At 29.0% G+C, this 27,549-nt stretch overlaps 1 long non-coding RNA gene across 1 annotated transcript in view; it reads right to left on the bottom strand.

Moving 5' to 3' along the window:
- The window catches only part of LOC139427033 (uncharacterized), a 140,247-nt gene that overhangs the window by 41,764 nt on the left and 70,934 nt on the right, over positions 1-27,549 (bottom strand). Inside the window, exon 2 of the long non-coding RNA XR_011638168.2 lies at positions 17,547-17,659. This is a non-coding gene — a long non-coding RNA (uncharacterized LOC139427033). The remainder of the gene's footprint in view (positions 1-17,546; positions 17,660-27,549) is intronic.

Below are 27,549 nucleotides of genomic sequence, written 5' to 3'. Positions count from 1 at the left end.
CGAATAAAAATAAGAACATCTAGTTTACGGTTCTTAGAAATAAATCATATTTAAAGTCTTTTTTTCTCACTTTTAATAAAGGTTGTTAAGGGTAACTGATATCATTATTAGCCTTAATAATTTATCTTTATTTTTATGTTAAGGGCAGCAATAGACTTCAATTTTAACTTTTTCAATTCATATTAAACCAATTTCTAAATTCTGATTTTCCAGAAATTTCAAATTTCAGCTTATTTATTATATATTTATCAAATGTTTATTAAGATCTTGATAATTTTCAAATGCATCAGTTTTTTAAACTTTTAAGTTGGATTTTTTTTCATATCACATATTATCCATAAATTCTTATGTTTTTCTTTTTTTTTCAATTTTTATAAGAAGTGAAATATTTTCCATAACATTCGCATTTTTTTTTCAGAAAAAATAATATATTTAAACAAAACTGATCGTTAACTTATGAAATAAAAAGGTAGCAAATTTCACATTGTACTTAAAAATTTGAAACATTTTGATGCAAAAAAAATTATAAACATATATGAAAGCTAAAACAGAGTAACTGCTTGTAGTTAAGTTACAAAATATAAATAAAAAGAAAGAAGAAAAAGCAAAGGAAAATGACGTGGTAGTTTTAAAAAAACCTAACTTTAAGGAAAATCATTCTTTTTTAAAAAGCCTTTTAACAAAAGGCGAATTACTTAAAGTGCATCAGAGAAAATTAAAAAAAACATATTTTGCAAAATTTTTATAAATATAATGGAATAACAATAAAGGTTATAGTATAACAAAAATAAATGCAAATTTTTGGCAAAATGTTTTAATTATAAATAGAATTTTTATAACTTATATAGCTAAATAATTTTAAGTAATTTCGTACTTTAAAGCAATGATATTTAGAAATTGCAAGTTTATTCGAATAAAAATTTTTACTGTGATTTTGTATACTGAAAAAAAAATATGGATAAAAGTGCCAAAATATGGCAAAATTTACCGTGTTTTTTGGCTATATGGGACACTAACAAGCTCAGTAGTTTTGAGTACTTTGGTAATGGCTTTTGGTAAAATTAACAATTTAATACGGTCTTATCACCATGCTGTTTGGTAGGAAATGTGGTAAAATTTGGTTACTCAATTTGATACCTTAGAGCATTCCATAAAAACCATTTATTCGGTAAATTTACTTTTCAGTGCGGCATTTTTACTTAATGCGAACTCTAATTTTGAAAACCAGTATTTTTGATAAACCGTTCCGAACGGGAAAATTGTCAAATGAATAGTACCGTATATTTTGAGTTTCTATAACAAAATTATGTTTCTTTTTTTTTTACCAGGAATGTCACTACCATACAATTACAGTAATTTTACAAGAATTATTTTTCTTCTTATAGAAATTTACTTGAAACGTTTGCTTTCAATTACTTAAAAGGTTATTAACTAAGCGTTTTGTCTCATTCATTATGCCACCTTTATCAAACTTAATGGATCTTCTATTTCTTTGATACAAAAACAATAGATGGCGTTATTAAAAGGTCTACTTTAAGTATAATTAAAAAGAGAAAGTTGCTTTAATTAACAAAAGACCGCTGAAACAATATGAAATTAATTATTACAATTACAGTAGTTTTACTAATTTATTTTTTGTAAGAATTAAATCGCGTAGAAATTATTCAAACTTTGATGTGAGTTTTTTAAGAAGTGCATTAGCACTTAATTAAATTATTGCATAAGGAAATGCTCTCGCGCTTTTGAAAAACCACTCAGTTCCAATAAAAAGTTTAAAATTTATGCGATTGTGAAAGATTCACTGCATGACTCAAAGGGTGGGAAAAAAGAACAATTCTTATAAATGTGATAAGTAATTTTAATCCAAGAGTGCACTGTTTGTTCATTTATAAGTTTTTTTTACCTATTGCGACCTTTTTTTCTAGTGACGTTTTTAATTTATGATTGTATTTTGCAATTAACCTTTATGGGGAGTTCTTCTTTCGGTAAAAATGCATAAAATCTCGGTTTCATACTTATGAATATTTATGAACTCTTCAGCTAAATGCTTTTTCGTAATTTTTCGGGTGAACTTTCATGAGGGTTCCATATAAGTAACTGTTTCAGCAATGCATGCATGATTCCTTATTAGCATATGGTCCCACTCTCTCGTATTAGTAATTTGGTGGTATTAAAAGCTGTGAACAAGGAAATGTAATATTTCCATGCATAATAGAGAGCAATGCACTAATGAAATTGACAGAAAACGTCCCTTCTACCCCACTTGGACTTACCCTCATTACATTGAGGGGAAATGCACACGGGGAAATATAGATTAAAGTGGATTGGGCAAAAATTGCCCGCTAATAGAGTCACTGGAAGGAAAAGAATTAGCATAATAGAATACTTAAGCTCTGCCTTGATGACTTTATTTAGGTCAATGATCGAGAGGGGATTCAATTGACTACTTCAACTTTCCCTCAATTGGTATACTTTTTGATCTCAGGTCCCTCAATTGAGATTTTGTAAACATTTTGGTCAAAACAAGTGTTACGCTTATTTAGCGCAGTCACTATTGAATGAAACTAATAAGAGGCGTAGTTAAATTTATAGATATTCTATATCCGCATTGATCGGCAGACTTGTAACTGGAGTAGGGGTAAAATAGATCAATAGTGTGAAAAGCGCTAAGATTAGGATACTTATCAAAAGGTGGAAACAATAATGTTAACTACAGTTAATTTTGAATTCTACTGTTACTTATGTTATATATGAACTAAATATTCGTTCCTTATGTAATAATGTATTGTAATTAGTATACTTTTGTGATTCGTATACTTTTTGATCTGAGATTCCTCAATTAATGTTTTGTAAAGATTTTGGACAAACCAAGCGTTACGCTTATTTAGCACAGTCACTATTGGATGAAACTAATAAGAGGCGTAGTTAAATTCATAGATATTCTATATCCGCATTGATCTGCAGACTTTCTACTGGAGTTGTAGTAAAATAGATCAATAGTGTGAAAAACGCTGAGATTAGGATACTTATCAAAAGGTGCAAGCAACACTGTTAACGAAAGTTAATTTTAAATTCTACTGCTACTTATGTTATATGCATTAAATAATCCTTCCCTACGCAATGTATTGTAATTAGTATGCTTTTGTAATTGGAATGTCTTTTATCTGCGATCCCTCAATTGAGATTTTGTATACAATTGAGATTTTGTATACAAAACAAGCGTTACGCTTAATTAGGGCAGTCACTATTGAATGAAACAAATAAGAGACATAGTCAAATTTATAAATATTCCTTATCCGCATTGACCTGCAAACACGCTGCTAGAGTAGGGGTAAAATAGATCAATAGTGCTAAGATTAAGATACCTATCAAAAGGTGAGAACAATAATGTTAATTACAGCTAATTTTGAATTCTATTGTTATTTATGCTATATGCATTAAATAATCTTAACTTATGTAGTGCACCATTAAAATAAAAAATGGGCACTACATAAATTTTTTCACAGAACATTAGGAAATTTGATTATCTTAAGCGATAATTTTATGGGGAACACTATCAATATTGCAATCCTGGGTCTATTTGCTGTTTCAAGTGTTAGAAAATAGCATTTTGTCTCAAAATTATTTTAGAAAGATATCAGAGAGTAATTCAAAGGAAAGATTATTTTATAGAGATTAAATGAAAGATTATTTTATGGATGAATAAATAAGATTAAAGTAGTTACTTAATCTATTTTCTTTTAAACTTTTAGCGCTAATACGATTGTTATAATGGGACATGCACCAAAACTTTGTCTTTTTTCCCGAATTCCTTCACATAGTAAAATATAAATCATATAATACTACTATTTGTTAAAAATATTATCAAGTAAACGTTCAAGTAAAACTTTATTATATTTTTTAACGTTTGGAAACTGTTCAAAGAAAGGTTCCTGGTTGATTCAGATTTAAGGCCAAAAACATTAATTAGCTTTTTTTGTATGAATAAGTATATAAATAAATAGATAAAAATTAAATAAAAAAATAAAATATAAAAATTATTTTTTAAGGTAAAAAATTTTGATATAATTTTATGCTAATTACTATCATGCGAGAGATTCATAAATATGCTCTCAAAATTTAACTGTGAATTAAACTAAATGAATTTAAAATTAATTTTTATGAGGGCTTAAAGTTTAGATTTGTTTGAATCTCTTTTGAGCCCATCTTTTTTTAATTCTTCATTAATGGGTTTGGCTATTCCCGGATTTTGGAAAGATTATTTCATGCTCATTTATGTTTTTCTCTGTCTTAAAAGATGCCTTGAAAGACGTAACTACAGTTTAAGCAGGAAGAATATCTAAAAATCTTATATTTAAATTCTTTTTCATTTTTTGCAGCTGTTCACACTTTGTGGGCTTTCAGAAAAAAAAGAAGCCTAATTCTAGAAACTACAATTTTTCTTAAGATGACTAAATTTAAAACTCGAAAACTCTATTGTTATTACAACATTATTAAAAGATGCACGTAAGGTTATTTAATTTTATTTCATAGTGTTGGTTGCAAATAAATTTCTGAAGTATTTGTTTGAAAGTTTAGAAGAATTTCTTTTTTTAAAAATGCGCTTTTTTTGATAAAATCTATCATTTAAAAAATACCGCGTTCTGTGCATTTTTTAATTATATATGCTGTTACCATATGTAGTAAAAGTGCACAGAAATAACTTATTGCCAACTTAAAATAAAATCGTGAGGTTCTTCACCCTAAAATGTTTTTCCTGAGCAGTTTGAAATGTGCCTTATTATTATGTCACCCCGAGCTCTATATAAATAAAATATTCCAAATAAAATGGTAGTATGTCAAACCTTAATTTAATTGCTTAGTTATAAAATTTTAGAAAATTTTTTGCAACAAGATAAGAACTTTTTAAAAATTTGTCTCTTATAAGCCATTATTTTATAAAAATTTTTTTCCTTTCTGCTTTTTAAATCTACCGTCAGGAAACGTTTCAATTTTTAAGTTTCAATCGTAATCAAGTTTTTTCTATAACAGATATTAAAACATAGTCTTACGAAAACATTATAAAAATGGAAAGCAAATATAATCAAGGTCTACATTTAGTAAAATCATCAAATACTTCAAACAGTCGTAATATAAAAAGGGAAGGTATACATTTTAGATCAATGGCTTATATTTCCCCCTTATGCTTGTTTTATGCATTTATTACAGTATATGGTTCATAAAATAAGGTTCTCGAGTTAATTCAGAATAATCGTACTCAATTCAATTATTAAGTATGAACGATGTTTCTATAACAATCAAATGAAATAGATTATAAAATTACTTTTGTGTAACAATATTACTTTTTGGTAGTTTTATTCGGGATATCATGATCCTATCCAGCGAAAATGGATACAATTTATCTTTCGTCACCAGCATGTTTAAGAAACTTGATTATGAAGGAAATAGTAAGTAAATAAAAGTAAATGAAGCACTGCAAAATCACTTCTCAAACTTATTAATGGAATATACCAATAAATAATTTTCTAATTATACTTTTCTACTGAAATACTTCACTTTTGAAGGAAAACCCAATCGATTGTAGCATATCTTTCAACATCCACAATGAAAAGAGCTGCAAATAAGAAGTGCATGTTTAATGCAAGAGCAAAATCTTGACTGAGCAAAAGCACTTTTGGACGAATTTTTGACATGAGAACTTTGTAAAGAGGCAACAACAAGGGCTCTCATGACAGCGCCCATCTATCTTGATACTGGGACGTAATTTATTCGCGCGGACGTCACTTGTTTGCGCTAGATGGAAAAGCAGAAAGTGTTCTAATAGAAAGAGTTTTGACTAGACCGACTTCAATTACTTGCAAGGAAAAGAGATACACTAGTATATAATGTAATTGAGCAGACGGCTTGGTAATCCTTTTAAAGGGGGAACCCCCTTTTGGCTTGAAGAATGAAATTTGATGATAAGTTAAGGAGAACTCACAACTTCGTAATTGGCGACGTTCTTTAATGATATTGGCGAAACTCTGCGATCCGTTGACAGTAATTAAGTAATTTTGGGCTTCAATAATTATGGGAAACCTGTCGATGACGGCAAAAGAAAATGCCACGATACCATCATTTATCGAGGTCTTTGACACCTCAACTCTGCATCAATCTTTTCTCCTTAAAAATGAAATTATTTTCTTCTTGATTGATCTTCATTGCCAATCTGTCGTTTTGAAGTTTTGAATTTTTCTTTTTCTGACTTTCTTCGAGAGAAACAACGTGAAAGAGTGGAAAGCTGACAAACTTTATTTCAATTTAATTTTCTATTCTTGCGTTGATTTATTATAACTGAATGAAGTTATTTCTCATAATAAACGCAATGATTAGTTTCTAAACATTAGGTTTGTGTCAGATTTTGGCTGTGGATAATATGCTGTAGATAATGTGAGGAGTAGATCGGTTTAAATATTATTTATTTTCGTACGAATACAGATATGATTTGTTTGTTACATCTTTAGCTCAGATGAGATTAAAATTAGGCGGTTCATGAAGTATATTTGTTGGTTATTTATAGAGACAGTTGAAGTTGGCAATTACTATATGTTTAAAATGGCGGTTTTGTTTCTGCTGCTACAAATAATTCATCTTCGATATACATTGGTATCATTAATAGGACATTTTTTTTTCTCTTTTCTTCGCTTCATCATATTAAATGTCTGTAAACATCTTAACATATTTTCACGGAAGGAGTCTGTCTATTTTAAAGTGGTTGAGCTGATGCAGCTTAGGGGATAGAGTTTTCGCTTCCCAATGAGGTGACCCAGGTTCGAATACATTCGGTGGCTGATTGATACGAATTCAGCTCCCGGCTCGCATCAACCACAGTACTGACGCAAAATTCCTCAGTGGTAGACGGATCATGAGTTAGAAAACCTTTACCGTCGGGATATCAGTGGGAGGTTTTCCTCTCCATGTAATGCAAAAGTGGGCTTGTTCCATCAAAAATTCCGAAGGATAGGATGTTCCAATGCTCGCTACAGGAGCTCCCTTGTCTTCTGGATTGGGTTCAAAATTACAAGGCTTCTAAGTTGATCACTAATAGTTGTATGCTCAGAATTAAGTCGAGTGTTCAACACCGGTTATAAAATACAGAATATTTAGGTAGTTGCATTATAAGTTAGTTAAAAATGCCATTTTAACTTTATAACGTCAATTTCTACATAAATATAATAGAAAAAGAGCACTTGTTGTAAAAGTTGTTTTTTTAATATTCTTTTTCAGTCAGGTTGCTAAAAAATAAAATAAAATAAGTTTTTTAAAATTTTGTGCCACTTAAAAAAGTTTTTACGGTTCGAATTGAACCCCAACACTTAGCTATAATAGCTCTGTTTCTTATCTCCTGTACCGTTACTGCACAAATGATGAACTTATCTGCAATAAAATCAAAGTTAAAAACGTAATGACTAAAAATTAATTAACCATTTTTAAGGAAACATGCATCTTTAATTTTATTTTTCATTTTTCCCAGTATTAGTAACTAGTATAATAAAGTTAGGTATCTTTATTCGGAAATTTTTATAAAAAAGTTTATCTAAACATTTATATTGTTTTACTTATTTAGGAATTGGTATGCATTTCTTCTCATATGTAATAGTACATGAACTAAAAATTAAGATAGATTTATAATGGCAAATAAAAATTAGCTTTTTCGAAGCAGATATTTATTTTTATTTTTTATTTTTACTTGATATCAGAACTTATTTTTTTTAAGTATCAGTATTTAATGCGCTTAAATGGAAGGATTTTCTTATTGAATTTTTGTAATATTATTTTCCTGTACCATTTATTGTGTTATTCGTATATTATTTAGGCATTATTTTTTTTTTCATATTATAAGCATATGTACTACTAAAAATTAAGATGAATTTGCGGTGCCCAATATACTATTACGTTTTAGGAGGAATTTTTTTTAACACACTTCATGACATTTTACCAGATAAATTGTTCTAAAATCCTTAAAGCATAAAACTGTCTTATATTCCCGCCATTTTATACAGTTTGACTACACGTTGTTAAAAAAATTTCTACAACATACTTCGCAAAATTCTCTGCTATGCTATTTTTTCCCGTTTCAGTACGGAAGCTCTTACGTATTCAGAACGCTATCTTTTATCATCTACAATCCTATTTAAAATAGAAAAAAAAATACAATTTTCCCGTTATCATTCTCCCCTTATTTCTGTCTTTTTGTTGGAGGAAACGACGCCAAAATTTAACCCTAAGTTAGAAAAGAGAAAAAGTCAATTTTGCATCGAGTGTTATGCAGGATACGGCTCAAAATGCAATCAGGGTCTATATCTTTCATCAGCAAATCTTTGATCCACATATAAGGGCTGTTGCTATGGTGATAATCTGGAGTTGGCGCAAAATGAATGACAGCCTTATATCCCGGTGATTAAAATGAATAAATGGAGAATGATAAGTTCTCCCTTCTCTTAGTTAGCGTTCGCTTGATGGACAGCATGAAATGAAGTTGCACTATGCTTGTGTTCTGTTTTAGGTAACAAAGGCTGTCCTGATTGCTTCTTCTGAACTAAATGACGCCGTGCAAGGGTTTATTCAGGCCCATCGCGTGACACTGTGGTTTCTCAACAACACAATTAGTGAAATTCCCTAAGGTGGATTCAGCTGTCAATAGAAAACTTTTACGTGATTCTTCCTACCATCATCACAACCTTCAAAGACTTCAAGGAAGAAGATTTTATTGATTAGTAACTCTTTGTGTGTTAATCAGATATTTGTTACTTTCTTCAATAGTTAGAGAAATACAAACTGCTGTTGTACACTGGCATAAGGTTTGCATAATGATATTATTTTAAATATTATATAATAGGCTATATGTTTTAATATTCAAAAATATATAAGTAAGAAATAACAGTCAATATGTTTCAAGTGCTCAATCAAGCTCAAGCGTTGATAAGTTTTACGCCTAAATTTCATTAAAAAAATGTTCAGAGTTTAAAAAATATATAGAATCAGATATCTGTTGCTCTCTTCAATAGTTAGAGAAATACAAACTGCTGTTGTGCACTGATGTAAGGTTTGCGTCATAATATTATTTTAAATATAATATAATAGGTTATATGTATTAATATTACCTGATTAAAAACTTCATTCTTTTCAAAAATATATAAGTAAGAAATAACAGTCAATATGTTTCAAGTGCTCAATCAAGCTCAAGCGTTGATAAGTTTTACGCCTAAATTTCATTAAAAAAATGTTCAGAGTTTAAAAAATATATAGAATCAGATATCTGTTGCTCTCTTCAATAGTTAGAGAAATACAAACTGCTGTTGTGCACTGATGTAAGGTTTGCGTCATAATATTATTTTAAATATTATATAATAGGTTATATGTATTAATATTACCTGATTAAAAACTTCATTCTTTTCAAAAATATATAAGTAAGAAATAACAGTCAATATGTTTCAAGTGCTCAATCAAGCTCAAGCGTTGATAAGTTTTACGCCTAAATTTCATTAAAAAAATGTTCAGAGTTTAAAAAATATATAGAATCAGATATCTGTTGCTCTCTTCAATAGTTAGAGAAATACAAACTGTTGTTGTGCACTGATGTAAGGTTTGCGTCATAATATTATTTTAAATATTATATAATAGGTTATATGTATTAATATTACCTGATTAAAAACTTCATTCTTTTCAAAAATATATAAGTAAGAAATAACAGTCAATATGTTTCAAGTGCTCAATCAAGCACAAGCGTCGATAAGTTTCACGTCTCAATTTCATTTAAAAAAAATGTATAGAGTTCATTTAAAAAATGTGTATAGAGTTTCTTTTAGGAGCTGATGTTGTGTTCGCAAAAATAAATAAATGAACAAGCAAATAAGTAAATAAACAAACAACGAATAAAAAATAATGCAACAATGACAATTTAATGCATCCGTAATAAAGTGTTTAATATTTTTTCGAAACATACGCGCATGATGCAAATATTACTTATGAAAAGGCTTTTCATGAAGAAAAAAATTATAACCAATAATAAATTTTAACAAAATGCTTGCTGAAATTTTCAGAATTTATGTTTGTAAAGAAAAGTTTTATTTCCTAATGAAAATATTTTAGCAATATGTTGTTATTTTGAGAGAAACACTTACTTTGTATTTAATAAATATTTGATAATTAAATAAAATAAACAAAAAGTATTTTTTTATTTACATTTTAAAAAAAGCGAGAAGGTTTGGTGAAATTATAAATACTGAAATACAGTTAAAGAGAAAAACATAAAAAAGTTTAAAAACAGACTGTGGTTCTCGTACAGTGCGCGAAATAAAAAGCGGATCACCCTCAAAAACTTTAATCTTAACGGTGGGATCTTCACGTTCTAGGACTCAATCTTAATGGTTTAAAGAGGAGATCTCAAATAGGACTCAATCTTAATGGTTTAAAGAGGAGATCTCAAATAGGACTCAATCTTAATGGTTTAAAGAGGAGATCTCAAATAGGACTCAATCTTAATGGTTTAAAGAGGAGATCTCAAATAGGACTCAATCTTAATGGTTTAAAGAGGAGATCTCAAATAGGACTCAATCTTAATGGTTTAAAGAGGAGATCTCAAATAGGACTCAATCTTAATGGTTTAAAGAGGAGATCTCAAATAGGACTCAATCTTAATGGTTTAAAGAGGAGATCTCAAATAGGACTCAATCTTAATGGTTTAAAGAGGAGATCTCAAATAGGACTCAATCTTAATGGTTTAAAGAGGAGATCTCAAATAGGACTCAATCTTAATGGTTTGAAGAGGAGATCTCAAATAGGACTCAATCTGAATGGTTTAGAGAGGAGATCTCAAATATACTAGTTAATTAGGGCAGACGATATCTTAAGTTACGAATTCAGGAGCAAAAACGCACTTTCTCTGAATAAACGTACCCTTTTTTCGACTGATTAGGATTTGTGACCACCAGAATATATGGGGTGGTCGCAATCTGGAAAATATGGTCTATATAGTTTGGTTAGGAGAACGGTCCTAAGTTTGAACCCCTTAATGTTAATTAAACTATTTGTGTATTTCGCCATATCTCAATAAAGTTTTAAGCGAACTGAAAAATCTTTGCACACAATTACAGAATTCGTTTAGAAACAGATAATTCCATGTTAGAAACATTTAGTGAGTATATATTATTTTTTATTATTTTATTTTGTACTAGTCGAAAACATTTTGAATTGTAGGATATAAAATTTTTTACATTATTTTAAAGAAAAAAATTTGATCAAAAGCGGTCGAATAGTTCCTGAGAAATCAAATTTTGAAAATACGATTTTTCAAAATATAACACAATACAGTTCTGTTAAATCATTTTCTGGTGCTTTTGACAGAAATAGAGTTGCATGTGTCACGCAATCACCCTTCTGTGTATCTGTCATTTTGTGTCAAACGGAATTCTATCATCATAATTGTCAACATACTCGAATTTGATGTTATCATTTATCGATGCATTAGGCATTCAATGCGAAATGAATATAATAATGTTTGAGCTAGACAACAATGGCAAATTACAGTATTGGTTCAAAGTATTGCTGCGTTACGGAAATAAATATTTTATAAAAACCAAGTCCTCTCTCGCTCTTATTCTCCTTTTCTTTTCCTTTGTTTCTTTTTTAAATAAACTTCGATATTTATGAAGTATTGTACACTATTTCTCTGAATTTCTACGACTTTGGAATAAATCATTAATTTTTTTTCCTTCAGTTCTAGAATGAAAACAAAATTTATTCCATGTATTGTGACACTAATCATCTAATAATTCTAGAAGGTCATGAAAATTTAAGATTTTTAACTATACTGATTTCTGAAATATTCATTTTACAGCTATTTATGACTTTAATGCCTACCACACCTCAAAAAATTTCAGAGACTAATTTTGACTCGATAAAAAGGTTTCCGAAAATCTCAGAGAACTTCATTCAATATCATGTTTCCGATCAATTGAGAATCGATTTCGAATTAATTGATTTCCTTTATTATTTTGGAAAGTGCAAAACAGAATCACATTGACGCTGATTCAGTTTCAAAGGATTTTTTTTTGATAGTGCAACTGTAAAATCTTACAAGAAGATTCCTCTCTAACCAGGCAATGACCATATTAACATCATAGATAACTTCCACAGTAAATGACCACATTAGCATCATTCTTTTCATTTGCGTTTCAACACGTTTCATTTTAGAACATTATTTTATCATTCGATCTAAACGTCACAGTCTTCTAATGGTACTGGAAAACATGAGGTGCAGTGATGTAGTATAGTGAGTTGGGTTGTTGTTACATGAAAGTAACGTATTTTGCTTTTGAGGAAAAATTAAAATTAGAAAAAAAGATGGAGGTGCATTAGAATTAATGAGTGGTGGAATTACGTGAACTACTGAAAACTTAAAACAATTGTTTTGCTCGATAAGTATTCAAATTAATATCGATAATTCTGGAATGAAACATTCTTAACTCTACTTGATAATGTAGAACTTTTTTTGCTTCAAAAATATGAAGATGGCAATGAAAGTTAATGTGTTTCGAGAGGTCAAAAATAGGCGCCACTATTCTCAAGATTCGCCTGACGCGAATGAGGAAAACAAAAATAATTTAAAACAGAAAAGGTAAAGTTGGCGACGAAAAAAATAGGACTTAAATGCAAAAAATGAAACTAGAAAAACCTCGATAGGTGAGAACGAAACAAAAATAAAGTTTAAAAGCAATAGAAAAACTGCAGTAGCTTGGAAGGACAAAATGAATTTCCACGAGCTATGGAGACGTGGTGAAAAACTTACATCGTTAATATCGGAATTGGCATTCATTTAAATGAAAGAAGAGTTCAGAGAATCAAGATAAGCAGATGTGACACCATTTCTGTATCACGCGTAAAGTTGGCAACTTTGCTTTTTCTGTTTCAAATTATTTTTGTTTTCCTCATTCACATCTGGCGAGTCTTGAGAATGGGTGCCCATTGTTGATCTCTCGAAATATGTTGACTTTCATCACCATCATCTCAATCTTTTCAAGCACATGAAGTCTTATAGCATCAAGTCTATTAAATTTTCTAGGGATTATTCATTCAATATTCTTAGATCTCATTTGAAATTAAAACGAGACCAATTTTTTGGTATGCTTAGTCACTCTCTTCTTCAAAATGTGATGCAAATATAAGACCATTAATTATATTGATTTTAAAATATTATGAAGCTAAATGGCAGAACGGAAAGAAGCTTTATCGTTTCAGGAATGACCAACTTCAAAATGCTTAGTTATATCTAAGTGTTTATATTTACAAATTTTATAACTGGATTACCGACTTTTCAATCATGTTTGACTCATATGTTATTTATGTAAACTACACGGATCCTTTGCACAATTTGTTTTATTTAAAAAACATGTAATTGAATGCCAATTATTCTGCAATAAAACATTTATAGCTCTAATTTGAGATTTAAAAAAAAATGATTCCACGAGTTAAGTTAAAATCTTTTTTTTTTTCCAGAACGTGACGTAAATTTAAGATCATCAACTATATCGATTTCGAAATCGTATGAGCTAAAATGTTGTTTTAGAAAGAATCCAAGACTGACCAACTATAAAATGTTAAATTATATCTAACATAAGTGCTCATCAAAACTCTTAAGCGGAAGATTACAAGAGGAGTCGCAGGTCTGCCTTGTCAATTTACCCGAATGGAGCTCTTTAACATCGGAGATGTCCTTTCTTTTTGTTAGATTTTCTTTTTTTTAACATTCTAGAATAGAACACGTCTCGACTTGGCGCATTTCTCCTCTCTTTTAGAGATTCTTTAGTTTTAAAGCTGCATCAAAGGAATGAAGTACTAAATGGGGTGCGTAACTGTAAATGCTGGCCTTCGCCGAAATTCGAACAAACTGTGTAATGGCTGAGGATTTCTTGCATCTTCATCCTCCCCTAGCCCCAATCTACCTTTTCTTTTCTACACTTGATTGAATCTTCAAACTTGAGTTTCTCTGCAGACCCCTTTCCCCCAATTTTTTTATTCTTTCTCTTGGCTTTCCTTACATTGATCTTCTTTTGGACTAAGACTTTATTCGTGGGGGTTCCTAACCCGAAGCTGTGACCTAAAGAATAACGATTTAGGACTGGAATTGGGTTCCATGCATCCCCTTGCCCCTTTTTCTCTTTTTCATTCTCTAAATTCGTTCTTTTCCAGCATTTCTTTCCATTACTTTTTTATTCCGGCACAAAGTAGATTTTGATTCGACTCCCTGATAGCGTTTTCTCCGCACCGCTGAACTTTTATTTTCAAGGTACTATGGTAAACTCGAAAATATCTTGCTTTATTGCTCAGACTCTATATTAGTAATATTTTATTATTTTGCGACATACAATTCGATTCAATTTCTCTGTCTTCGAAATATTTTCTTTCTGTTTTCAAAACTCGATTGGCCTTGAAGAAAAATTCCCAATCTTTGAGAATTTAGGAATACAAGAAATAGGATTATCCAGATACCTAGAGCTTCTTTCTTTGTGAAAATATGCACTATTTTTGCAGGAAAATTTAAAACTCTTAACTATGAGGTAGAGTTAGAAACTTACCGGAATCAATTACAAATTATTAAAAAATTAGAACAATAATTTTACTTTATTGGCTTTAAAGTACTTTTTTCTGTATCCACGCATTTCTTCTAGCTTTTGCTTTTCCGTTCAAAACACAACTGGATTCCATTTTTTGAAGAAAAAAAAACCTTCAGTTGCTTTGTTGCACTTTCGATCACTTCATCTGAATCCACAAAACTGTGACCCTTCAATTTAATTTTCAGCGGGGAAACAGGTAAAATTCCTTTGATGCTCGGTCGGGAGAACAAGGATGGTCTTCAAGAGTGGTGACACTATGTCTGTCCAGTTATTTTTCACTATCAGAGCACAATATGGTAGAGCATATCATTTAAAGGAAACCGAAATTTTGCTGCCCATTTTTCGGGTCGTCTTCATCTGATTGCATCTCATGGTTGTTTGAGAATATTTAGGTATAACTCTTTATTGCCAGTTTGGCCCTCAGGAACAAATACGTAGTAAATGATGCCCTGTTAATCAAAAAACACCGCCAACATCACTTTCTCCCGGCTTTCATCAAGCAAACTTTTTCCATCCTTTGTAATGTTTTTGTTTTCCATTCATTTGACTGACATTTAGTCGGAGAGTGGTAAAGAAAGCACAGCGTCTCATCATCTGTTAAAATTTTCTTCAAAGAGATGTCATCTTCACCCATGTCAATCAAATCCCTGCAGAGGCTCACTCTCAATTTCTTTTGTTCAGGTGATAACATTTTTGGAACCATGTGCAAACAAACACAATACGTGTTCAAATCATCTTAAAGCATACTGTGAACACTCCTATATGAAATTCCAAATTCAGAGGCAATTGCATCAATGGGCAGTCTCTCTGCTCGCAAGATTTCTCGAACGCGCTCAACATTCGGATCTGCCATGGAAGAGGAGGGGCGCCAAGTTCCCGGATCATCTTCTATGTTTGTGCAACATTCACGAAAACGCTTTTGCCACTCATACACAGCCGTTTTTTTCTCATGGTATTGTTTTCGTATGCTTTCTACACTATTCCGAGCATCTCAGGTCAGTTCTGGAGAAAAACATGCAATTTAATGTTTGCCGCTGCCTTAAAGATGACATTTCTAAGTCCGACGAGTGAAAAATTCACTCTGTCAGAAATGGTCTGCAACTAACGCTGACAGTACCAGAAATTAATTCCAGATGGTTAGTGTTGTCCACCTCTAAAAAAAGTATTTTCCCTCCAACGAACACTTGCGTGATTCCAGGTGACCATTTCGGGAATTTATTGACTCTACTTCGTAGTTTACAAAGGTTTAAATTATCATGTAAGAAACAATTTATGTTATTCCAGGAATTGCATATAATATGAGTAAAAAACTACCCTACGGAGTAATTGTTATTATTTACTGGATTATTTCTGGAGGCTTCTTGAAATTGTTAGAAGCTGTGGAGGCGTTACGAAATTTTGTAGAGTTATCACATATGCTAATCAACGTAATTGGCACGAGTTACAAGCTTATCGCTATATTGTTTGTCATAGGGTGTTCAAAATATATTTACCGTTACTAATTTATTTCTTGTCAAACTAACCTCTAAAATCTTTAAACTTCACTGACGTGTGTGAGAAATTGCGTAGCCTAAATACTTTTAAAGTCTTAAAATAATTTTCTAAATATTTCTTGAGAAAGGTGATTTTATCCAACATTTTTTGCATTATTTTATCCAACCCATATATATATATATATATATATATATATATATATATATATATATATATATATATATATATATATATATATATATATATATATATATATATATATATATATATATATATATATATATATATATATATATATATATATATATATATATATATATATATATATATATATATATATATATATATATATATATATATATTGCTTTACACATTTTTAACAACTATTTTATACTGTATAAGATAAAAGCACATTCATTATATTTTTTTCTTCTTAAAATTTTTTTTATTGACTGTTAGATTAGTATATCTGGTTTTGACACATGTTTATTTAATTTAACTTCATACCAGTAAGCTTGTTTTTTGCTTTTCTTCTTTCCTCTTAAACTCATCGAAAATAACATTGTTTAATTTTTTAGGGGCATAGACACATTATAAAGAATGGTTTTTATCTTAGAATTATTAATCTTTATTTTTAAATTATTCTTTCACTGTCGTAAAGGAATGCATCGTGATGACGAAATTGTAAAGCATAAACCTTCATGGTCCCTTCCGGTAAACTATGGGTTTTCGCTGGAATGTTTTACTTTTCTTTAACATTTGTTTGTTTCTTTATAAGGAAACATTTGCTTAAATGTTTAAAATTTAAATTTTTTATGGCATCTTAAGAATATTTGAGTAGTTTTGTATATTTATTAAATGGAGCAAAATTATCTAAGTAAATGTATAAATTTATTTAAAAAAAAAGGATCCCTTCTAAATCCGAGTGATAAAAACAATATGAATCCTACTCATTGCATGTTTAAACAAAATGTTTTCTGGAATTAACTTAAAATTATTTTTTGTGGTTTAAGCTTGTTTTGAAGCTCAACAGCACAAATAAATTTATTGCCAGAATGCTATAAAATTATATATACACAAGAAAAGGAGTGCCTATGTCATCGAGTTTGCCTGTAATAATTTCGTGGTAATAATTTTTTAAGAATTTTTTCGTAATAATAATTCTTGTGCAATAATTTCTTTAAATAAAGAAACTAAACTCATGGTTTCTAAAATTCTTGAGTCATGAGTCCTCATTACGCAAAAATTACATTGGTCTTTTAATGCATTTAGATTCTCAGCTTTTGAGAAAACAAATTGAAAAATTTGAATAGAGTGGAATTACTTTTATTGCTATTGATTAAAGAGGATTTTTTTTCTCTGCTTACAGTAAAGATATAATTTCAAAAAATTTCTTACTTTCAAGTTCATCTTTTTTGGTAACTGCTTCCCCTTCAAAGTTGAGTTCAGCATAGCTATTTCTATTAGATATTGGCACTGACTGCTTTCATGTAATTATCAAAGAATTGTGGCTGTAAAATAATAACAATGATCAATAAGTTAAGCAAAAATAATGGATGAAATAGTGTTTGTTTAACTTTAGGAGTACAATTAAAAACATTTCTTCATATTTTTATAGTCTCAAAACAATCAGTTCAACATTGAGCCATAATCAGCTCCTTGAACCATACTATTATTCAAATTTGCTGCCACAGTAAAAATGCATTAATTAAACCATATTTCTGTTCAGGATGATCCATATTTTTTCTTTTAAATAAATTTACACCATAATATGGTTTTGTTTAAGGTTGCAGCTAGCGTAAACAACAGTAAGGTTCCACGTGTTCTAAAGTTTTAAGCAGTATCTTGCCATACAATAGAAAAATTAACGTAAGCGACAATAAATTCGAAATTGCAATTTTCATGTATTTAGCATTTTTGTGTGATAAACTACGAATTTAAAAAATATTTTCAAAAACACTTCTTTTACCAGATCTGTTGACATAAGCAAGGGTACGAAAATAGCTGCAAAGCCATTTTTCTCGAAATATATTGTGAAATACATGAAGAAAAAAATTCAGATAAATTTACCATACTGTAAGGTAATAACGATTCCGGTAAAGAAAAACAACAACATAATTCCGGTTAATAGAACCAAAATGTTTAGTTTAAAATCGATTTAAAGCTTTCATTTGGTAATTTTTTCATTCATATGGTAACACTTATCTGAAATTATATAACATCAACAGTCATTTTATTATCATAAGCAATTGGATTTTAGGTATTAAATCGAAGCAATATATTTTTCAACTCATTTCATGAAATGAAAGAGAGAGAAACTTTATCAATAGAAATGAGTATTTTTATGTTCTTGTGAAAATGAATGTGTTGCCATCAAAAACATAATGCTTAGTAATTCTTTCCAATTCAACGGAGGGTTGAGGGTGTAATATCTCCTCCCATTGGTATATCTCCCTAGGGTGGATATACCTCAGGGAGTCGTTACGAGTGATAATTCATCCCGGGACCCAGATCTGACACCGTACTAATTGGGAATCATCCAGCAAATGAGCTGATGATGGCGAATACCTTTGATGAGGATATTTAAGGGTGAAACACCCAAGAGCAGTACTCTGGATTAAACTGCCCTCTTGGATCAATGGGATAGATACCATCTCAAATCTCTTAAAGGACCACAAATTCGATAAAGTGGTTAAAATAGGAAGCGCTTCAAATTGTCGGCATGGAGGGAAAGTAAATACTTTGGAATGCTACCTAAACGGGACAAATTCAATTTAATACAACACAAACTAAACATCGGATCACTGGAAAGATTTATTAAGGGAGAAGATTTAAGGCGATAAACGCATTTTTGGAGTAAAAGATTTACTTTGTATTAGAAATTTTATTAAAAAAGACTATTTTGGAGTAGCGATAAGCTTTAGAGGAAAACGAAAATAAAACTAAGATTTTTTTCTTATTAAAATTAATTACTAAGATAAATTATATGAAAATAATTTATATAACTGGTTTTACCTTTAACATGTTTTCATATATTTTATGATATTTCGAAAGATTTGCTACATTTCAAATAGATTTTAAATTGTGCAATGTTCTAATAATGTGGTATTGTCATTAGATTTTTTATCATTATAATAACTGAAGGTTGTTTTCTAATAGCTGAATCTCAATGTATGGAGATAGTTACATACTCTATAGTGTGCATTCGAAGTATATTATCATAATGTTTTATTAGTCTCAAAGTAAATCCATTAAATGGAAAAACGCAATTTTTATCCAAACAGGCAATTTTTATACACCACACGTTACATTCTCATATTGTTTCCTCTTAATATATATTTAAAAGCCACCAAAACTGAATATTCATATACAGATCTTACCCCGCGTTTTCTTTACTGTTGCTTGAAGTATAATTTTTTTTAAACTGATTAGTAAAAAAAACAAAATTTTGTTCAAAAAGAACTTCAATATTGTTGCAATTATAAAAGTACGTTTACTATTTTTATTAATAAGAGAAAAACAAGTTAAAAAGTATATTTACTGATGTTGCTATTTCTTTAATGATTGAATCTCGATAAAAACCATTATGTGTTCTAAGTATATTATCTTAATATTTTATTATTCTCAACGTAAATCCATTCAATGTATGAATGAACAATGGTAAGACAATTTTTATACACTTCGCGTTACATTCTCATAATGTTTCCCCTTAGTATGTACTTGTAAGCCTCCAAAACTGCCTATTCATACATTGCTCTTAATATACGTTTTTTTTACTGTTATTTAAAGTTTCATTTTTTTCAACTAATTGATAAAAAAAATTAATTTTCGTCCAAAGGGAATTTCAATATTGTTGCAACAAAAGAAGTATACTTTCTATTTTTGCCATTAAAAAATTAAAAATTTAAAAAGTATGCTTACTATTGTCTCGATTATTTTAATAATTGAATCTCGATAAAAACCAATATGTATTCAAAGTATATTATCTTAATGTTTTATTATGCTCAACGTAAATCCATTCAATGTGCAAATTCACAATGGTAAATGGGCAATTTTTATACATCACGCTTTGCATTTTTATATTGTTCCTCTCATTATATACAGTTGTAAGCTACAAAAAATTGTATATTCACGCACTGATATTAATGCACGTTTCCTGTGCTTACTTGAAATATCATTTTTTCAATTAATTATTGAAAAAAAATTTCATCCGAAAATAATTTCAATATTGTTGCTAATAACGAAGTATCTTTACTATTTTTACTATGAAGTAAATACTAAGTATAAAAGGTATATTTACTATTGTTATTATTTTATTTAGTAATTGAATCTCGATAAAAGCCAAAATGTATTTAAAATATATTATTTTATTGTTTTATTATTCTCAGCATATATCCATTCAATGTTTAAATGCACTATGCCGAACAAGCAATTTTTATACACCACGCGTTATATTCCCAAATTGTTTCCCTTCACCAAATTGTTTTTCCTCAGCCATAAAAAACTGTATATTCATACACTGATTTTAACACACGACTTCCTTACTGATATTTGGAAAATAACATTTTTTCAACCGAATTTTGAAAAAAAATTAGTTTCTTTTTAAAGATTTGTTTTTGCTTCACTTAGAAAATGGTAGAAGTTGCAAACTTTTAAGGAAAAACAATAATTTGAAGAGTCTTATTTGATATTAATTTGACGTAAAAAGATATATACAGTAAATGTGTTAAAAATAATCAATCACAACAACAACAAAAAATCATAAAATAAGTTTTAATACGGGGTGCTAATAAATTTGTGGTCAAAACTGTTTAGGAAGATAGTTTTTATAATAAGGATTGACAATTGCATAGCAACTACCCATGACTAGAAATGTCAATGTAAGCAGCTAAATATTTCCTTGGTATTTCATGTGATTTTGTAAACTGAAATTCAAGCTGAAGAAGTATACAAGTTTAACTAACCGAATACAGCAAGCTGTCCTTGTTTCAAATAAATGGCCAACATCTAATTTATAGTCTAATCCGAGAGTTAAGAATTTCTATATTTTAAAAATAATTAATCATCCAATTTTTCTGTGAAATAATAAAATTTTCAACAACTTTATTAATAATAATTTATCAAAATTAGGATTTAATCTGGTCTTAAAGTAGCTTTTCTCTATTATTTCCAGCACTTTTCTATTACATCGTAGTCAACAGATTTTAATTAAATGGATTATTATTACTATTATTGTTAAAATTAATCTTTTTGTTATACATATATTTTAGAAATATTTATCTATTATAATTATTTATTTTATTCTTGTGCTTCAGTGTTGCGTGTGTATTTATGGGTAATGTGCGCATGCGTCACTATTGTCTTCGGATCATCATTAAGGAGCGTCCGTAGAGCTAGTTTGTTATTAACATCTAATTTCACTGATTTAAATACTAATGAACCACACGAAAAAAATTAAAATAATTTCTTTAAAATTTCAAAATAATTTTGGAAACAAAGTTATTTTTCCAAATTTTCCATTTAAAGGAAATTCGGGAAAAAATTAGATTTAGTCTTAAAAAAGTATACTGCAATATATTAAAAAGTATCGGAATAATTTAAACTGGCCATCAATCATCTATGGCCATCTAACCTAGACTTACCCTACTAATTCTCGAATTCTGTGCTAACATACCTTTTTTTTAAAAAAAAATAATAAAAAACTTAATTGAATTACTTTTAGTCAAGTACAAGTAGTAGAAAAGTAAACGCTTGATAATTTTTTCTCTCTTTAAGTGCACATGAAACAGATTTTTAAATCTATTTTAAATTCAGTAAAAACTTTAACTACTTGAATTAAATAATTACTACTTCGAAGTTCTTTACCTTTTAGAAAAAGCAACATTTAAATTCCATCGCATGGTCTTCGTGTTTCTCTAAAAAGAAATTAACTTACAGAATCAAGAATTAATTTCTAAGAAAACATTAACTGTTTCCGAGATAGAAATAACTAAGCTTTATTTATTTTTTTATTCTAGATATTTTCTTTTACAGAAAAGAAAATACCAATGTGTTATCTTTGCTGTTAATGTCGGGGAATTAATTTTTTTCTTCTTACTCTATTTCGACGTTTTTCTTTCTAAAATCTATTTTTTTTCGAAACGGTACTTTAAATCTTGCGACAACGTCGCACCCACCAATATAATTAGACGTAATTAATGAAATCAAGAAGCTTAGGTTCACCAAACTGAGAAATAAAGCAAACGATATTCGGTTTTCCCCTTCAAAATGTTGCTAACCGAATAATTATATCTTTTCCCCCTTTCTTTTGGCTAGGGATAAAATTGGGGAAAATTCGTTTAAGAAGATAAAAACTAGATGGTGTTAAATAAGTGGAGTTCAAAATATTATTTCAATTTCTATCGGTGACAAAATGTCATTTTTTGCACCTTTTAATGCTTGATGTTTCCCATCCCAAAGGTATGAGTAATATCTTTTTCTCTTTAAAATATTATTCCAGAAGGGAAATTACATAGAAATTCGTTTAAGGATAAGTTTTTATTTGAGATAATACGAAAATTTCCATACATAAAGTCTTAATAAAGATGAAAATTTGCTAATTAATGCTAATGATCTTGATTCGTTTAATTAAATTATTTACTTCTTGCCTCTGTTTCAGTTTTCAAGGAAAAAAAGCTTTAGATAAACTGTAAGAAAGAAAAACACTTTTAGAAATATTTGTTAGGCATTATTCATAAAAGAAAACTGGATACCTGTTATTAAAAATGATAAGAGGAGAAGGATAGAACAATATTAAGAAAGGAAAAGGCAACTTTCTGTCGATTTTGCAATTTTTAAGGTTATAAAATTGAGCAAAAAATTCTGATATGCCTTACCTTAAAACCTTCTAAAAATGCATATTAAATTTTTCACCAACAATTTATTTGAAATGTTGTTATAAATAGCATTTAAATACGAAAAATTTTATTTGAATAAATAAATATTTTAATATTCTTGTCGACTTCTTCTCGTATATGTTAACTTGTAAGTATTGAAAACATTCCAAAAAATATATAATTTTCATTATAAAACTCTTAGCGGACTTGCTAGATAGCAAAAGTAAAGAAATTTTTTTCTTCCCTTTTCACATCAAACTCCACGGGATTTATTTTCAATATCACCCTCAAAATTATTAACGAGTTGTGTTTGCAGGAAAATTATTGAAATGGAAGAAAATATACTTAATGTTTCAAATTATTATTTGATAAAATAATCATGTTTAAAAGCAAATGAATTTAAAGAAATTTAAAAAGTTATAAAAAAGATAATAATGTTATATAACATGTGTGTACTTTATTTGAAAGGAAAGGCCAGGGCGAGTTGTAACACGAGCATGTAAAGCTGTGCCCAATAAGCTGTGCGAACCCGAAACTTTCGTCTCAAATGATTCAAATGCACAGAGATAAAAAAATTCTGGTCAAATTACAGTATTGTGTGGTTATAACACTTCTGGTGGAAATAATTTTGGCTTATAAAACCAAAAGATACGGTATTTAATGCCAATCCTTTAGTATTTTTTCCGCCCATATGGAAACGGTTTACCAGAAATTCTGGCTATCAAAATTTTTTATAAGCCCTTTTTTTTTAAATTTCAAATTTATAAGAATAAATTTGTAACAAAGCAGTTTGGCAATCTAAAATAGTAAAAGTGTATTCTTAAACCAAATTTTTTTTAAACTTATAATTTATTTATTTTTAAAAGAGTTAAGAAACGAAATCTCAAAACACATCTCTGGCTTTTCTTCAGTGGTTTTTAAAAAAGATAAGAATTTCTGAAAAAAATAGCCCGTTCTTTCCTTGCTTAGCTCTTAAAATATTCTGTATGCCAAAAGACTTGAAGTAATTTTTAATATCCGATTTCCCTCTTCAGGCCATTTTAATTTTAAAAAATTCACTAATTGACATTTTTTAACAATGATAAGAAGAACTTTCGGTATTCTTTGTTTTTCTCAAAAGCTAACAGTTTAACAGCCTTACTTTTTTCCATAATTATATACGGACATAATTCAAGTGATAAAAATATTAACACGTTGAAAGACAAAAATATTTATTACCACAAACAATAAATAATAATACCCTACGAAATCAAGTATTTAAATTTTTCCGCTTATCACAGTTGGTAAGAATTGAATAACTATTATAGTAATTTTACAATTTTAAAATAAATAATATTTTAGGATTTTTACATGTTTTTCATAGAGCTAATGGTTTGTCAGCGTTTCGACAATCGACCGCCTCCCCCTGCTTTTCAATTTCAAACTGTTTAATCTAGATCTACATGCAATAGGATATGAAAGTATGCTGAAATTTAGTAGTAATATATATTTCCTACACCAAACTACAAAGTGTACGCAATACACTCTTTTTTTTTTTAACTTTCATTTTAGAAATAGATATTTCCCGAAATCTATACAACCATTTCTTTCAAATTGTGAGTTTTTGTCTATTTCTTTTTTTTTTTTAAATTTAACATTCAGTGGAAGTATATTTTTTATTCGTGCATGCAATCATGTTTATTAGTAATTGAATAAATTATCTAAATTGGTTAACACAAGCAATGGACATTGCACGCAATTTCATTGCATGAATAAAGAAATTCAGTCATTCGAGAAATTTATAACCATGTTCGTTTTTTGTTCTCAATTTTACTTTCTGCGATACAATTAGGTTACATTAATTTCCCATTAAACCTCATTATTTATTAGCTGTTATTCTTAACTTATGACCAAGCGTGAGTGAAATGATTCAGAGGCGGGAGAAATAAAGGGGAAGAAGAAAATGTACGGACTTACGTTAGGGCTGGGATAGTCTGGTTGGCAGGACGTTAGGCTCGTGTTTGTGAGATCGAGAACTCGAATACCACCGACCAAAGAAGCCCCGTGTATTAAATAGTGACTAGAGCAAGTTAAATCTGTTGGGTTCACAAAGTCCTCCTAGCTCCCTTAAAAAATCAGTACCTCTGGGGGTAGTGAATTGGAGATTGATCATTTGCTGTTTCAATTTAAAATTACGATCTGGTGATGAATGAATGGAGTATGAATGAATCCTTCCTCTTAAACGGGCTGTGACGTACGTGTGACTCAAGTCGTATTCCTGGCTATAGATGGCGCCACTGAAAAACACACCCTCTGCCTAAAATTGCTTGGATTCCCATAGCAGGCTTGCTGGTATAGGCAAAAGGCATTAGTAATAACAACAGCGGACTAATGTTAAAACATATGTATCGCTGATTTCACACATTAAATCCTACTTTGAAAACCAATTATTTGGGATTCATATTATTACTGAAATATCTACTCAATTCCCAAGCCAGAATAATTTTAGCACTTAAATCTTTTATATATTTAAATCTTTAACTAAGCAATAAAAAATTGGACAATATTTTACGAGAACACTCCCGATTACGAAGGAAATACTTAATGATATATAAATACCCAGTCCATATTTAAAGTGATAATCTACGCAGAGAAAAAATTTTTGATTTATAAAATCAACATGCATGAAATTTAAATCATTCCTTTGGTAATTTTTGCATTCATATTATAACGGTTTGCCACAAATTCTGGTTTTCAAAATCACAGCTCTTATTACCAAGCATTTAGTAAAAAACTCAACATTGAAAGGCGAATAATTGTTGTTTTTGTTGCCATGCTATAAGAAATTACATTAAAATTATGAAATTATATCACGCATTATAAAACCATATTTTATATTTTTAATTTTATCAAAATCATTACCCAAGCTCTTCGGGAAAAAAAATCACGAAGTTTTTGGTGTTTCCATAAAGCCAGAAACACTGTAAGTATTACCGTATTCTGGTAGTTTCGACCATAATTTTTTTCACATTGTACAAACAGTATAAATCTAGGTAATCGTAAAAATCATCACTACCTTCAAATCAAATCGAAAGCTTTAAAACAAACTCTAAAACCCTAATCATCAACTGTTTGAATAATCTCGATCACACATCTAACCACAATTTCATCACAATGACGTGTAACTTAATAGTATCCCATATTCCATCTCCTCCACCAGTCTATTTTTTATTTTTTTTATTTTCCAGAAGAGGAGGAAGTTGATAAGGGCAAGTGTAGATAAGGAAAAGGAATGAAGAGGAGATATAAAAAAGGGGGACCCACAAAAAGAGCTTTTTTAAAACAAAAAAATAAAATAATCCTCGCTTATTATGACTCTACATAGTTTGGGTGGCCCAAAGTTGGCGAGTTGGGGAGAATCCTAAGATTTATAGACGAGACAACCGACACTTAATACAGTGTTGTTGGCTGACTATAACTCGTGAAAGCAGCGACCAGGCCTGTTTTTGTTCATGATAGTAGACCTCCCTAGCTACCTATTCATTGCATCCTGTCACACTTCTAATATCTTTTCCCCAGAAAGAAGAGGACATAGATTTTTAGGAGGGAGGAAACAATCTCTTGTCTTTGGCGAATTTTTCCATCTCCGAATTTCATTTTGAATTTATTTGAAAAGGTGTAAAGAGAAAAATATTTTTCATATTGGTAAGAGAGGTCTTATGTAAATACTAGCGCATTTTTTATTTTTACATTTCTGAAATGGATTGTGTAGTTCCGGAAAAAAAGCAATTTCGTAAATATTACAAGTACAATTAGAAGCATTGAATGTTTTTTCCGTTGATATTTATATAATATCTCTGTGAATTATTATGCCCTTTGTATTTCATTAATATATATAAGGGTGAGCAAAAAGGAGAAAATTTGAAAATTTCAGAGAAAAATTAAGAATTTAAGATTTATTAAGTTTCATAAACTGCGCATAAGCTGCAAGTTCATTGAATCCATGAAATAAGGAAAATACAACGAAAACAAGAAAAAATTTTTAAAAAAATGAAAAAGATTTGAAATAGAAGAAGAAAGTAAATATAAAAATTGTTGCAAATTTTTCTAGAAAATTTTTAAAAAAATAACAAAAATTAAGAAATAAGAAATTTAATCAAAATTAGAAATGTTTCTAATTTTAATTTAAAATAACGTTTAATATTTCTTTTAAAAAAATTTACAATAAATTTTAATTTTTTTTTCTTTTTCTCTTTCAAATCTTTCTTTCCTGGTATATATATATATATATATATATATATATATATATATATATATATATATATATATATATATATATATATATATATATATATATATATATATATATATATATATATATATATATATATATATATATATATATATATATATATATATATATATATATATATATATATATATATATATATATATATATATATATATATATGTATATATATATATATATATATATATATGTATATATATATATATATATATAGAGAGAGAGAGAGAGAGAGAGAAAG

This window comes from Parasteatoda tepidariorum, chromosome 11, assembly GCF_982258835.1.
Source record: "Parasteatoda tepidariorum strain Cologne lab strain chromosome 11, Ptep-v5.0, whole genome shotgun sequence".
Classification (NCBI taxonomy): domain Eukaryota; kingdom Metazoa; phylum Arthropoda; class Arachnida; order Araneae; family Theridiidae; genus Parasteatoda; species Parasteatoda tepidariorum.
Note: the sequence above shows the minus strand (reverse complement) of the source record. Positions and strands in the feature narration are given on the sequence as shown.